Source organism: Rhyacophila brunnea, unplaced genomic scaffold (genome assembly GCF_057557595.1).
Source record: "Rhyacophila brunnea isolate RB1 unplaced genomic scaffold, BYU_Rbru_1.0 scaffold_145, whole genome shotgun sequence".
In the NCBI taxonomy this organism is placed as follows: domain Eukaryota; kingdom Metazoa; phylum Arthropoda; class Insecta; order Trichoptera; family Rhyacophilidae; genus Rhyacophila; species Rhyacophila brunnea.
Window position 1 is genome coordinate 220,721 of NW_028232801.1, and position 17,159 is coordinate 237,879.

A 17,159-nucleotide genomic window follows, 5' to 3' on the forward strand; every position below is an offset into this window, starting at 1 on the left:
CTATATCCCAATGCCATCAAGAAATACTAAAAATAACGGCTATTAATATATATTTCACGATAGATTTATTATTTCCTCAATATGTTATTAACACATCTAGAGGATTATCAATTTTAAGCGATTAATAATGCTTATAACGAAGGGAATTCTTATAGTGTAATTTCAGACAGTAATAGCTATCTGCTAGATCCTATACAATATGAATCTACTGGCTATTATGGATAAGTATCTAAGTCTGTACTCAAAAGTTAGTACCAGAATATTGATATCATTCTGTGAACAACTCCTACTGGCTTATAGAAAACATCTCTAGTGTCCTCATTGAAATTTATTCATTTTTGTAAAAATTTACCGATGGACAGAAAATCTCAAATTTTCAAAGAAACAAAGCGAGTAGGAAACATAAGAAGACCAATAACAAAGCCTTCTGCGCCACAAGTAAATCTAAAGACTGTTTTAGACGGATTTAAGGGATCATTGACGCCAACAATTCTTAAAACTTGCTCTTTCAAGTGTGGTGATGAAATTCACACAATTGAACATCCAAATATTCAATCAATTACGAAAGGAAAAAAAAACATGTGCTTTGTAGTGACAGGGAATGAAACCATAGCTAAGCAGGACGATATTTTGAAAAAAATACCAAAGGATGTAGAATCAGACCTCAAAAAGATTGGTATGAACCGTGGAGGACAAAACGATGCCAATGACCACAGTTCCAATGAAGGTGCGAATAGAGAGTCTAAAACAATTCGTGACGATTTGGATGGCAATAGAGATGAACTTCAGGAATTAGATTAATAAATGAGATTTTTCAAACACAACATTGGAGATTTTTCGATTAAGTATTTTCCACAGCCTTGTTTCTTTACAGTTTATATGGTTTGTTGAGAAAGAATGCTTAATTAATATTTCTATGTGCCATATCCCTGATATTGATGAGAAAGTTTCATTTCAATAATTTATTTGCATAAATCAAATAGTTGTATTTCGTTTTCAGACCCAACTGCTATCTGATTTCCATTTGGATTTGTTCGAACCATTTTGGTTTCAAGGTTAGATGTTTCCATACTTCCTACCTTCTTTCGATCAGAAACTCTGTACGCAAAGATCCATTTTCTACTGCTACATATAAGATACTTCGAATCCGCTGTAAGATCGCCGTCATTTTCATGTTCCATTCCTATATTATTGATAAAATCCCCATCCCTATTTAAAAAGGTATATTCATTGTTCGTTTGTAAATTGATTATCGAATTATCTGGAGAATAATCGATCTTTTTATAAGAATTGTCTGGGATTTGTTTTTGGACTTTTACCCCAAAATCATTCCTACGATCAAATATTTTAATAAAACAACAGTCCGCAATGGCATAATCTGTTGAAGTTGAAAGACATGCTATAGAATCACTACAAGAGATTCTTTTTACAGGATTGTTCATTCTGATGTCCCAGAGAGACACATGGGAACTAGAGGTGCCCATTAGAGTATCTGATACGCAATCTATAGAAATACTTCTGATATTATTTTGTGAACGAGGTTTTCCAGGCATAATCTTCATGCATTTGTTGTCATGTACACTTAAATAATACATATCTGAGCCTTTGGCATAAATTATGGTATTCTTTGTAAAGAATTTGTATGTATCAATCTGGATTGTAATGATATTTTTCAATGTACCGAGATTAGAAAGTAGATTTAATCTATCCGATGTGTTGTAGGAAATATAGGAGCCATCTACAGAATATTCAAGATTCTGGATTTTCTGCAAGTCTGTGTATTTGCTGAAGGGAAAGGTAGAGGAAAAAGCTGGGGGCACAAAGTTAACCATAAAAAGGGCTTAAAAGTTGAACTAATGTTATTAACTCTGTGTATTAGCTATCCTATGAATGGTTCAAGCAAATAATATACTAGGAGGTATCTACATGATAGAAATTGAAAATAGCAAAAATTTTATCAAATATAGTGGAAAAACTGATGATTTGTGATTACTATTCAGCATAAGATATTCCAGGTATGAGAGTTTTAGCAATATTTTTTTATAACTGTTGTACCTTATATGCTTGATCATATGTTATAAAACTGTTTGAAAATAGATTCAAGTGAGATTTAAGCTTTTTAAAATATATATTTGCCCTTCAAAAGCCTTATTTTTTAACATTTCCACATTATTATGAAATTTCTTAAAATTACGGTCATAACATGTTAGGTGTTTTATACAAAAATGACGGTAATGTTGCCCTGTAATCAATATAAAAAGCTCTAAAACACTTTCATTCCAATTAATAAAAACATTTTAGAATACCTATTTCTTTTCTTTATATACATTTTATTATTTTCTATATCAGATTGAACGCATCTGTTAAGCTGTTGGTTCTTTTCCATTTATCTTCAGTGTCTTTGTAAATATTCTGTCTAAATCTTTCAATCATAGCATCCCTTGTAGTCAAATCAGTTTTATTTTCCATTTGAGAAAGTATTTTCAGACAATTTTTTTGCATCAAAAACATCTAAAATACGGAAATAGAATTCACATTTTTCTTCAAGAGAGAATTCTGTAGTTGCAGCCAACAAGAATTCTGATATGAAAATGGGATTCCATGTGTAAATCAAACCACTTAAGATTTTGAGTTTTGATTGATAGGCTGAATTATTTGATAAATCTGAGGGATTTGTGGAATAAGTATTGTTTATATTCTTAGAACCTAAATGGTTATTTTTATTTTTGTGGGTATCGGTGAGTGGGCTGGTTTTAATATTGGATATTTTGTTTTTCATGTCATTTACTTCAATTTCAAACAAATCATCAATTATGAGTTTTTTAGCAAATAAAATAATCCCCTTTAGTGTCCAATCCTTTACAATCCATTTTACTACAGTGATGAAATCAGAGTCTTTGTAATGACTAATATATTTACGGATGTGAGTTCCTACTATTTTACAGTTATTCTCATTTTGAATCCACTCTCCGAAATTGGCATCATATGTATGATCCATCTTAGTAATTGCTGCTTCGATCTTCTTTAAGCAGAGTGGCATTTAAGGGGCTACTGAAAATTAATAAATAATTTAAAAGATTGATCAAATCAAGGTAAACAATAAAGGAGTGACGAGGAAAAGGAGTGGGTAAAAGAAACAGAATGGTTCTATTTAAAGAGGGCGAGTTCCAATATTGATAAAAGAAAAGCATTGGGAGCCTTTAGGTATTAAAGACTAAATGCTATGGGTATGAACTCCCTATTTGATGCTATTAATTACAAACTCTTGCTGATTAACGCAATAGTTTTGATAATTTGTCTTATTCGCGGGATGTTTTTTTTTTATTTGAAATTATATTTTTGTTAAATAGAATTCATGATTTAATTTTGTTTGTTAATTTGCATTTGGAGGGAAATTATAGCAATAACCAAGTAATTTAATATATTTTGAATTCTATAGACTTCGAATATTCTCCCATAAACAATAACTGAATAGGGAAAATGCATAAAGGTATTCAATACCGATGCTAATGCATGATATTTCCGTTGTTACTTACAGTAGTGAACAAATAGTAGAATTGGTGGCTCTGGTAAACCACAATATTAATGCTATAAATATATTTTTTAAATTATTTGATATTTTTATTAAAAATTACCCTCTTAATGAATAGCTTTTCTAAAGAACAAAAGTCCGAAGTAGTGAATAATTTGACTGAAAACAAGATAGGTGAGAAAATACCAGAGAAAAGTAAAATTAGAGAAATTCCCCAAATGGCAAATAATAAATTCAAAAAACCTGGTGAGCGCTGCACCAATGGTCTATCCAATAATTCATCATATATTGTTACCAACGTTCCAAAATCTCGTCGATTGTATAAAATATTGATTTCGTGTTTGATAGTTCTATATTTTATAATTTTGATTCCATTAATAGGAGTTATCTTACTAATTCGTACATTTTCTGTTCGTAAGTCTGTTGCATTTGCATCCAAATTGTGTTATTTTGGATGGATACTTTCTGAGAAGTTATTTTTAGAAACAGTCGAAATAGAAATAAACAATGAGGAGCCCAGAACAGAGAAGCAGATGAAATTAGCTAATTGCACTATGCCTTGTAACTTGATGGTTTCTAATCATTTGGCTTCATCAGATTTTTTAATAACAAATTATTTAGCGAATGGTATAACCTGCACAACAGATGCCTTCATAACAAATAATATGCTTAATCCAAGGTTTATGGCTCACTGTAAATACACCTTCAAAGATTCCTTGAAATTTGTTCCTATTTTCTATCAAATCTGTTCGTTGGCAAATATGTTGGTTTTATGCAGAAACTATAAGAAGGATGCTAAACATATCAGAAAAGCTATTCGTGAATGTATTACGTTAAACATTCCTTGTTTTTTTGTAATATTTCCGGAAGGGACTCGATTTACGGAAAAAAAGCATATTGAATCCATAAAATATTGCAGAAAAGAAGGACTAGTGGAAATGAACAATATATTATATCCTAGAGTAAAAGGATATTTGGAAATGGTTTCAGAAATAACAAGTCAAGGTAATTCTTTGTCTGCGACTCGGGACGACACAATGGATGAGAATTTTACATCATCTAGTCTAATTGATCTTACCATTTGGTATAAGAATGCAACACCTTCTATATTAGATTTCGTAATTGGAAATAAGGCATATAAACTACGTATCCATAGGGAATCTTACCATCTGAATGAAGAAAGTAAAAGTAGAGAATTTCTGATTGAATTATTTATGAAGAAAGACAGAATGATAGATAGCTGGAAAAATGAATCAATACATAATTGATTCACAATATTGGATAGGGTATGAGAGCTAATAATGCCAAAAAATCAAAACTTTGGAGAAGGGATTTATTCATTCTATAGCCTATACATCAAAATAACATCGTAGCAGTTATGAGCATCCGACAACTATAAAATACTTCATGAATATGACTTATTAAAATGCCAGTGCCCATGTGTAGTTAATATACTAAAAATAGTTTTTGGTAATATAGCAGAATATTACATAGAAAATACAATCTTTTACTATATTTGAGGGGTGAACAACTTTGTGTTTGTTACCTAATTCCAATATTTTGATATGAATTTTTTGTTTCTTTACCCTCAGATGAATCCACACTCTGCTTTGAAAATTGCCTGTGTCATTCAGCTTTCCTTTTTTACTATTTTTGCAATTTCAGTTTATCTCAGCCTAGTAAGGAATAGGAGAGACTTCGATAAATTGTTAAAACAAATAAATAGAAAGAACCTCGACGAAAAATCAAAACATTTAAAGGATTGCGTGGTTTATACTCTATGAGAGTAGTAAATAAAACAATAAATAGCCATGTCTATAAATTAAGTAGTTGAATATTTACATATTCAAAAGATTGATTTTCATTAAATAATAAAATATTGTTAGAAAATAGGTGATGGCCAATGTAGGAATGATTTAAATAGCCATAAGAGTATTCTCAAAACCTTAAGAACAGAAAATGTATGGTTTTAATGCATTTAACAACTAATGTTCCAGTCATTTCAAGTAAGTCGTTTAACTTTTGTTAAATAATGATAATTTAAAGGTTAAAACAGCAGGAAAAATGTTTCTGATAAACTTTTATTTGTTCATGGTTATAAGGAAATTTTGATAGTCTGGATTTGTAATAATACCATGCCATAAAAAATCATTTATATTCTACAGATATGTCTACAAGGTAAATGTGTGCGTAGTATCGTAAGTTTTTTTTGCAACCATATTAATGCTATTTAATCAATTTCTCTGTTTTATCATATTTTCAATCATTTCCTTAAATATATTTTTATACATTTCTGGGTTTACTGCTGACCCGTCGCAATTACATGTTAACATATTCCAAAAACGTTCAATACGCTTTCTGAATGAAAATGTTGTCAAGGTATCAACGATGCCAAACGAAATATTAGTTATACTGCCATCAATTCTACTTTTGGAACAATTCTGAAAATATTGAATACTATCATATACATTATTATCATTTGTTTTACACCCGATATCTTCACCATCCACCTTATCTATCGCACTGAACCCTGCATTTCTAGCTGGAGATTTATATTTTCTACTTAAATCTTTTTTAATGTCTTGACTGCTTCCAATAATTAAGGAATAATCCATCATATTCAGTTCAGTTAAAAAATCAATATCTTTAAAGAGTTGATCAACAAATAGACTTGGAATTGTATCTGAGGCTGATGTTTTGTGGATATTGGATGTATTTTCATGAATACATTCGATAGAATCAATTTTTCTTGCTTTTTCTTTGATATTACTACTACATTGATCATCTAAACTATTATCTAGGAACTCTTCACAAATACTCAGCATATTTCTATCCATATTATAGTCAACACCTTCTATCGGTGTTCTATTTACATGTAATCCCTTTAAGTCATATATGTGGTCAGGTATAGATTGAAATATATTTTCCATCACCACAAAATAAACAACTTCTGAAATAGATGATGAGCTAGAACCATTCATGATTCTTGCGTTCATTCCACCTATCTTCTTTTCTGCCTGCATTTTAATTGTTCTATACTCATAAATTCCCAGGTATTTTACTAAATAGCTTTGTGGGTTTAATTTAAAATATTCCAGGAACTTAGGGTTTTTGTCCAAGAGTAGAGTAAATTCATTCTTACGGATTACTTTTAAGGCATATTTGAAATTTCCAGTAAAGAAAATAATTGATGAAGATTTTCCCATTGCAGAAGGAGAATACAGAAATGTAGAATCATTTGGGGTATATAATTGTTTGTGCAGGCTGGGTTCTGCTCTGAAATAACATTTGGCTTGAATATATTCGTTATTATTTTGTAAGACTATTTCAGATTTACTGTCATCATCTGGTGTGATATTGGACTCTTCACTTTCTAATGCTAATTCAAGTGAAGTTGGTACAGTGCTAGATATTTCTTTATGGTGTATAGTTGCAAAAGAATCTATAATCTGTAGTATTGTACGAGCTTGCTTCACCAACTCACAATTCGGAATTATACAAACGCATGGATTGCCATAGCAACTACATTGCTTCTTCTCTATTCTGTACCAATGCATAAATAAACACAAAATATTTTGTATAAAACAACAGAATCATTTAATATTAAGAGTAATATCTATAAAAATACATTAATTATGGTGCTACAGTGGCATTAGATTTGTAAAAGTAGCCTTTTTGGAGCTATCTAATGTGTTCGTTTTAATTTCAAAAAATAATTTATCTATGTGTGAACTGTCCTTCTATTTAACTTTTTAAATAAAATATATGTAGGCACAGACAGACCATGAAGTAGTATACTTAAAAGCACTGCACACATGGCATAGTCAACGGTGAGGGCCTCCACTTTGCAATCATATAGAAGACTATAATATATTGCACCAACACCTATCGGTCCAAACCAACCAATAAACAGTGCTTCCTTTGTATTTGTTAATTGTGCATTCATTGGAGTGTAAGAGCTGATATCTTCTGCATCACTATGTATTTGGTAGCCATCCATCTCATCTACAGGGTAGCCATTATATATAGTATTTGCTATACTATTCCTGTCAGCCAAATAATTAGTTCCTATATGAGTATTTATTCTAATGATGTTCTTGCATAGATATACCAGCACAGGTCTAATAAACAAGACAATAAAACAGATTAAAAGCATTCTGGGAGAGAATCTATAGAAATCAACTCTGGACCCTAGAAAGACAAAAAGTGAATTTGTGAATGCATTTTCGATAACATCAGATATCTTTGTTGCAGTGTACCATTCATCAAGATTAAGATAAATTCCACAAAAGAATATACAGATTAGTTCCGAACCATCAATAAATGTCATGATTGAGAGAGATAAGGCAGTTAGGGAAAACGTATGAATCAGTAAAATATCTGAATTGATAAGCTGCCTTTTATAGCTTATCTTAGCAATAATTCTGGTAATCGATCCCAGAATGCAACCTATAGCAGCACTTATGAACAACTTAACAAAAATTGTATGAAATAAGTAGTTTTCTAGAAGGAGAACAAGTTTGTAACTGCTGGAGGATAAATATCTGTTCTTAGAAATCACTTTATCTTCTCCTGTAAAGTGTCTCATTATATCCAATGAAATATACAGCAATATAACTCCTATCCCATCATTTATTCCAGACTCAGCATTTAGTAGCTGCTTTAATTTTTCAGGCACATTCTTTTTGGAAAATTCACCTTTGATGATGCTAGAGCTTAGAATTGGGTCTGTTGGGGTCAATGCAGCACTTAAAGCCCAGGCTGTGCTTGTATTGAAGTGTGTTGTAAATTTAAGCAGGAGAAATGTACAGGAGCATTTCAAAAATCCAATAGTCAAAATCAAATTCAAAAGTGGCTTTAAATTTGATTTTAGAAAATCCATTTTTAAATATTTTTTGGGAATACTCAATGCAATGCTCATGGTTTGGAGACATAGAACTAACTTAGAAAAATTCAAGACAATTAATTTAGAATAAACATAGTGAGTATTCAAAATGGAAAGGCCATGATGGCCAATTACTATTCCTTAGGCCATTGTGATCATAGGATCGGTTAAATTTAAGGTATTTCTGACATACTTTCCAACCATAGAATAGAGCAATATAAAGAATGAAGAGGCAAAGATAAGTTTTATCAAATCGTCCATTGTGTGATGTATGTAGATAAAAAATATTTTAATAAAAGTAAATAAATACATTGAAACATCCAAAATATGGAAAGATGATGAGATTGTATGATAAATTAACTTTCTACAACAGAATAGATCAGTTAATAATTTTCAAGTAAACTCCGAGTATTTGTTAGTTTATTACTACTTGCCAGAATGTGATGACTTCGACAAAAAATTATCTCCTTCGGTATGATACTCGTAATATTTTGAGAGACACTATCGATTCAACAGTATTCATCCAACAAAAAACCTTATCAACTTAATCAAATAACTATTCCAATGTGAAAACTCTTTTCCTAGTAAGATTTATCTTTTTAATTTATTCAATGCGGCATATGGCTTATAAAATACTTCATTGAATGCCGAAAGAAATACTCCTATAATAAAAACAACGACACTATATGAATTCCATGGGCGAAGAAATTTCATAATGGAACCGAACAGAATACAATCCAAATAGAATGAAGGTAGACCACCGTCAGTAAAACTTCTCACAGAAACAATCTTGCAAGTTTTGTCATTAAGACATTCATAATTATTAACTAAACTCCTAATACAACTGAGAAACCCTTTGGATGGCTTGTTCTTTGACTTTATACTACATTTACTATCATCTTTTGTTTCAATATACTCTACCTTGGGAATTATTATACGTTGCAATAAGAAAAGGCCTACAATTTCAGGAATTGAGTATTTTAGAAAAATTCTAAGATTCAATTTGAAATAAAACAATAGGCCACATACTGAATTGGATACAATAAGACAGAATAACAGGTTACAAAGCCGAGAACTGTTAGTATGGAGGATTTTCTTATACTTAGAGGACATTCTCATGGGTTAAAAAATATGAGAAATGATAAAACCCATTAAAGGCTAATCAAAAGAAATACTAATGTTGTATTCGAAATAAGTATACAAGAATACGGCATTTAAATATCCATTGAATGGTACCTTGCTATTTGATACATAATGTACATTCATTGGAAATTATCTTAAGTATTTTCTTTAAAAAGAGTTTCCATTTTCAATGCCAACAATGAAAATAAAGGTTAATTGATTTTGCTTCAAGCCTTTAATAGCATCCATATGATGTAAAGTATTACATCTTTAATTTAACTCTTAGGTTATTGATATATGAAAACTAAAATAAGAATTTTATAGAAATTAATAGCCTTAATCATCAGTTAATAACTCTTTTTCCTTCAAACAGTTGACCAAATTAGTAGATGAGAGTAAAATAATGTGGTAATTGAAATTATTTATTACATTATCAATCAGAATAATCAACAAATATATTGAAACTCAACGATAAAACTTGTTTTGCCAGGTATTGTAAACAGCATACATATCAAATTAGTTATTTTTTTATATCAAAATTTTATCTTCCTCATCTACTTTGGAATTTGCACATGCTCTACTACTCCCTCTTCATTTAGCTCCTCAAACGCCCATTCTTGACACTCAGTATATTCCTTTCCACATGGGCATATCTTAGAATATCCACTACCATCAATAACCACAATTTTTACAATTCCATCTTTTTGACATTGTATTATTTTATCATAAGCATTCTTTATAATTGGGTCTGTTAGGTAATCCTTAGAAAATGCAACCTCAATCAACTCTTGTGCTCTAAGAAGAAGACTTTCAATACAGTCCACAAATGAATCCTCTGATTTAAACTCGATCAGCTTTTGGTCATCTCGAAAAATTGAGATCATTGCTTCATTATTAATGAAACAAAGCCTATCCGAACTGGATTTGCTCGTGAAATTTGTAATTATTTCAACTCCATAATCTAGTTCTATGTAGTCTAGTTGTTTTTTATCTACTGATCCACAAGATGGACAGTTAATAAGTGTCATCATTTTCCATGGCTTGGTATCTTTAATTAAAAACCAAGAACTAACTGCCTTTACTCCACAGCCAGAGCAGTTTATTTTATCCTCTCTAACCAATTCGATTAGTTCAGACATTTCAAAAGGGGTAGAAAATGTTTAAAATATTTTTAGAAATTTCATTAATCTTTTCAATCACCATTTATTCACCTTGCAATGGTTAATCTTCAGATCCTCATTCAAGTTTTCTGGCTCTGTACCTTTTATGTCCTTATAGGTTTTACCCTTGGGGCATACCCTTGAAAATCCACTATTGTCCGAAATGGACATGTTGAAAACTCCCGTCTTGAGCCAATGGTCAATAGCTTTTAAACCTTTATTGATCTGGATCTCGGTGCCAAGAGGTATCTCATCCCAATTATCAAATTTTTGCTCGTTTTCCTCCTTTATTCGGTTAAGTAATGTAGCAACACTATCAATGTAAGATTCCTCAGACTTTATCTCATATATGAGTTCCTTTGCATCAAAAAGTTTAATTTCTGCTCCAGAATTGATATAAACCCAATGGTCTAAATCTTCGTGTTCTGAAAAGTGGCACGTGATTTCAACTCCATAATCATTGGAAATAACCTCATATTCATTTGCCTCATGTGTTTTACAACTATCACAGCGACTTACCAAATCAAGCTTCAATGGGCAAATGCTATCATTTATCATGTCTGCTCTTAGTGTGGCTGTTTCTCCACATGTCTTGCATTTCACATTGTACATCCAAACTCCTTTGATGACCTTCCCAGTATCTTTATTCATAGGGGTCCTAGCTCCAAAATAATTTTATACTTTCTCCTTAATATTTCAATAATATAGATTGATTTTTGCAATTGTTAAATTTTTCAGCATTTAGTGATTTTAATATTAGAATCTCAAATCATATGTTCTTTTTGTGCAATGGCCCTTCTTTCGAATGTATTATTGTGACTCCTTAAAGTGTAAGTTTACCAATTGAAATTTGTTGATTTATAATTTTAAAGAATCATTGGCTAGCAAATATAATGTTCAACAATATCATTTGCTTAGATGTAATACTTTACAAATTAGCCAATGATATTATTTGTTTAAATGGAATATTAAATAAGTTTGATAAAGTATCTCCTAACATCTGAAGTTTTATTTTAAAAGTTAATATATTAACCTATTCAAAATCAAGATATCCTTTTTACCAGATAGAATCTTATATTTCCTTTCTCTCAATCATATATACTCATACATGAAACACAACAATAGTATTTTTCCAGAAGACGGATTATCAACCTTCCCAACAAGATCTAAAGTCTTTACCGGTCACTAAGGCCTTAATAAAGTTTGTCTAGTATACAATTTATGGATTTTTTTAAAAAATTTTTCTGCATTTTACCCTTATGTTACTTGAAGATTTGAGAAATTTATCACCAGAAGACTTACAATTAAATCTTAAAGCTAATGAAGAGAGCTTGCAAAAATTGTATCAAACCAAACATTCCAATAAAGTGGAGCCTGGCGCCATAAAATGTGTCAGAAAGAACATTGCATCTATCAAGAAAACCCAAAAAGAGAACAAGATTAATGAGTTAGTTCAACAATACATGGGAAAGAAAATGCTTCCCAAAGAGCTTAGGCCAAAGCTTAACAAAAATCTTCGAATGAAACTCACACCTCGTCAGATGGGGTTGAAATCTAGATCCCAAAGAATTAACTCAGTGAAGTATCCCAAGAGAATATTTTCATATAATCCTTAAATAAATTATAGATTTCAAAAACGTGATAGGGAGAATTTCTACTGTATTAATAATCTTCACATGATTTTACCCTTTCTGGATATGACTTTACTTACAGATATTTAATTCAATGTACTGTTGCAATACAGTGCTTGAATTTCAATCGCATTTCGTTGTTTTTGCACCCCTCCTTATGAAATCATTGTCTGCAAGTTCTCTGCTTCTTGGATGTGATATTTATAAAAATGAAAATTCTTTAGAAAGGAATTTGCAAGAAATTAGGAAGATATTTTCTGCAGTCAATACCTCTTATGGTCCACTTGGTCTTGATAAGATGTGCGTAAACGCCTCTGGAGAAGTTCTTATAACAAATGATGGAGCAACAATTTTGAAAAATATGTTGCTTAATTCATCTACAGCAAAACTACTGGTGAATCTAGCTCTTGAGCAGGATAAGGAGGTTGGTGATGGAACTACAACTGTAGTTTTATTGGCCACATTTTTGGTAGAGAAAGGTTTTGAACTTATTAAGGCTGGTGTTCACGCTTCCACAGTTGTAAATGGCTATAGATTGGCATATAACGAATCAGTAAGGTATATTAAGGATAAGATGAGCTTTAAAATCAAGTATGGAGATAAAGAAAAAGAGGCAATCTCTGAAAAGCTCACAGATTGCTTAATCAGGACAAGCATTTCCTCAAAAATTATTAATGAAGAGGCTGATTTATTTGTTGGATTGATTAATAAGTGTATTAACAACTCCAAATCATTCGACTCTGTGAATGTGATTAAATCTGTAGGTGGCTCCATGGCTGATTCTACTTTCTATCCCGGATTTATATTAAATTGTTCGTTGGCCTCTCCTTTGATGGAATCCTATGCAAATATGAGCTCTATATCCTGCTTGCTTCTTGATTTGTCCTTGAATATTATAAAGATGCCACTTTCGGTGAATATTTCTTCAACACCAGACGAGATAGAAGCTATTAGGGAGAAGGAGATTGCGTTAACAAAAGATAGATGTAATTTCCTTATAAATTCTGGTGCAAAGCTGATTTTGGTAACTGGTGGGATTGATGAGTTGTTTGTAAAGAGATTTGTAGACAATGGTATTGTGGCTATAAAAAGAGTTTCAAGATTTGATTTAGAAAGGATTGCTAGGGCAACAGGTGGTGAGCTTCATAGAACTATTGATCAGGGAATGCCTGAAGCCAAATCAAACCTTGATGAGCTATCCTCAGCGATTTGTCCTTTTATAATTAATGGAATTCGCTTATTGACATTTCCCAATTCATTCTCTTGTCTCCTTTTAAACATTCCATTAAGTACAATTCTAATAAAGGGTCCGAACTACCAAGTTGTAGAAGAAATAGATAGAAGTTTAAATGATGCACTTCAGGTAATAAAGAGGTCTTTAAAGAACAAAAACATTCTTCCTGGTGGAGGAACAGTTGAGAGTGCACTTTATTTTGTGCTGGAGGAGTTCAGCAACGACTTGAACTTGAAAGAACATGTGGCCATTCATCGGTATTCAGAAAGTTTACTGGAATTAGTTAAAATTCTTTGTACGAATGCAGGCTTGGATAGTGGAAGATACGTAAGTAAATTACTTAAGGCCCAAAAGGCTGCTGGGTTTGTGTGCAATAAATTTGTCGGATTAGATGTAGTAAATGGTACAATTCAAAATAATTTGGAATATGGAATAGTTGAACCTACAGTTTATAAACTAAAGGCACTTAAATCTGCAACTGAAGCTGCAATCTCACTATTGAGAATTAATGAAACCATTGTGTTTAATTAACAGTTTTAATAAACTATTTTCTATTATAATTAATCTTTAGAAAGTTCTCCACCATACCATTGAAATTATTAACGATTATTCCAAGCAAGCTAGACTTTTCAATTGAAGTTGAGAGGCATAATGAGAAAAGCTACGAAAGACATTTGATGAGTAGCTCATTTGTTATTGGAGAGTGTCAAGCTAAACTAAATGTTAAGATAATGGCCATATTATTATAGATGAGTAGTAGTTGTCCAGAAAATCATATTTAGTAATTTAATATTTATTCTACAGGAAGAAATCAGGCACAAAAGCATTTATTATTTAGTAAACTTAACTGGTTTGTACAGAATGAGAAACCCAACTACTAGGGTCATGTTAAAAGCAGTGTTGCTTGTGTAATACCCATGGCTCGAGTTGTACAATTTTGATATTTTGGCCCTTCAGAAAACATTCATTAACAAAATAATCGATGCCATTAAGATTTATAGTTACATTGCTCAGATGCATGTTCATAGCCACATCACAGCTTACCAGATATCCATGTACTTTTGAAGAATTCTTCAATTCCAAAGAAATATTACGCTTTCTACACAGGCGTATTAGGGTGAGGGGATACATAAAAGAGGGCTATGAAAAAAAACATGGAGTACTAAATGCTTTATTGTTACTTTAAAATTCAATACAAGCAATAAGATTAGAAATATGCAACTTTGAAAGTTAGTATATATCTAGGTATCTAGATCTCAGAATTCAATTAATAGATCGTGCATTGTTGGTGGCATTTTATACAAATGAAACCCAAATATTGTTCGTATTCGTGAATTGTTTCATGAAAAGAAGCGTTTTCTTAGTATGGCCTGCTTCTTTTTTATATTCTGTTATCATTTTTCAATCTAATTTAAATCGTTTTCCACAAAAATTAGTTTTGGAGGAGTAGTTCGGAACACCCCTTCATGCCATGTCCAGAACTTAGGGAAAGACTCTCTACAGAAGAGAAATCGGTTGAGTATGCTAGGGAAATCGGAATTTTAAACTCAACGCCGGTGGTCTGTGAACATTGTGGCCATCAAACTTATTTAGATAAATCAAAAAAGAAAAATGGAATATATGCTTCATGGAGATGCGGAAGTGGAGTATGTAAAAAAAAGATTAGTATATTTAGGAATTCAATATTTTCCAGAACTCACTTAAAAATATCACAGGTCATAAAGCTGATATATTGTTATGCTACAAGATGCCAAATATCACAGGCATCAGAAATATGCCAAGTAAGTGGGCCAGTTACCAACAAATGGTTCCATAAGTTTCAGGTAATTATTTCAGAGCAACTCCACAATCTGGGGCTTTACAATTTAGGATCAAATGGGGCAGTAGTTGAATATTCTGATATAAAAATCATGATCAATTCCAAGTCATACTATACATTACTAGGACTGCTCGGGGTTCAAACCTTACAAGTGAGATTTTTACTAGTAGAAAACTCTGTTCCCAGATCTACCTTAGAGAAGTTTATACTTGCCAATATAGATTCTCTCGCAATAATACGTAAATCGACCAAGTCTGAATTGAAACAGTCTGTAGATAAGGTAATGGCAAAGCTTCAGATTGGTGATTTCCTTGATTTTAATAAGGAAAACAATTTTATATTCAGAAAACTGCGAATTGATGAGAAATTGGAATCTATTAAAATGAAATTTGAAAAGGCTATTGAAGTTACTATTGATGATGTGATAATCCATATCAACACACAGATATATTTTTCTCTCTCCGAATGTGAACGCCTATGGTTTATCATCGACTCTATTAAAAGACACTATGCTACATATATCGAATAAGAAATATTAATTAAATATATTATAAATCCTAAAATATAGAACCTAATATATGTAAAAAATGGATATTTCCGTTTTTAAGGTTTACTATATTGGTATTTACATTGTTTATTTTGACTTTGAAGAATAAACTAAAGTTAACCAGGTATTTTCCAAAGGATATTGATCAATAATAAAATTCACTATATTATCTTTTAACATCCAACAGATGATAATCTGACTCATTGTATTTTAAGTAAATACAATCATGAATATAATAGAAGAATGTATATTTACTCGACAAAGTAGTCTAATTCTTGTAGATGTAATGTATAGCAGAGTTTTATTGCTAATTCCATCCATCCAATCAGCATATACTTTCTAAAATATTTATCTAAATATCCCATCCATCCTAACCAATATTCCTTCTCCTCTTTGAGTATTTTCCTGAATTTTTAAAACCCTTGTTTTATGGAAAATGAACTAAATGATTTAGCAGTTGAAGAAACTTCAGCTGCTCAAAGAAGTGGAGTAGTTCCTATCCTACAAAACGTAGTGGCTACGGTGAATCTAAATTGCAAGCTGGATCTTAAGAGTATAGCACTTCATGCTAGGAATGCGGAATATAATCCAAAAAGATTTGCAGCGGTGATTATGAGAATTCGGGATCCTAAAACAACAGCCTTAATTTTTGCTTCAGGGAAGATGGTAGTTACGGGAGCCAAGTCGGAAAAGGCTTCAAAACTAGCATCTCAGAGATATGCAAAGATAATCCATAAGTTGGGATTTAATGCCCAATTTACCGAATTTAAAGTACAGAATATAGTAAGCTCGTGCGATTTGAAATTTTCCATAAAGCTAGAGGGACTAGCCTATGCACACTCCAATTATTGTTCGTATGAGCCGGAATTGTTTCCTGGGCTGATTTATAGGATGGTAAAGCCCAAAATAGTCTTATTGATATTTGTCAGTGGGAAGATAGTATTGACGGGAGCTAAAGAAAGAGAAGATATTTTTAAGGCATTTGAAAATATTTACCCAGTTTTGACTCAATATAGGAAGGTATAAATTATAAGGAGTAGTAGATGGCTAGTATTAATAAATAAGACAATAGTAAATATACGAGCTATTAAGTAAAATGTTCTGTTATGTTATTCAAAATGCTTTAATACCCATCATAACCCAAATAAATTTATTCTATTTGCTTAATCTATTATTAGTTAAAACAAACAGTTGTAGACAGATAATAGAATAAGATTATGACCAATTAA

General features: G+C 31.4%; 1 pseudogene; it reads left to right on the forward strand.

The window, feature by feature from the left end:
• Nucleotides 1–16,359: 16,359 nt before the first annotated feature.
• Nucleotides 16,360–16,956, forward strand: LOC147075384 (TATA-box-binding protein pseudogene; annotated as a pseudogene).
• Nucleotides 16,957–17,159: the final 203 nt, after the last annotated feature.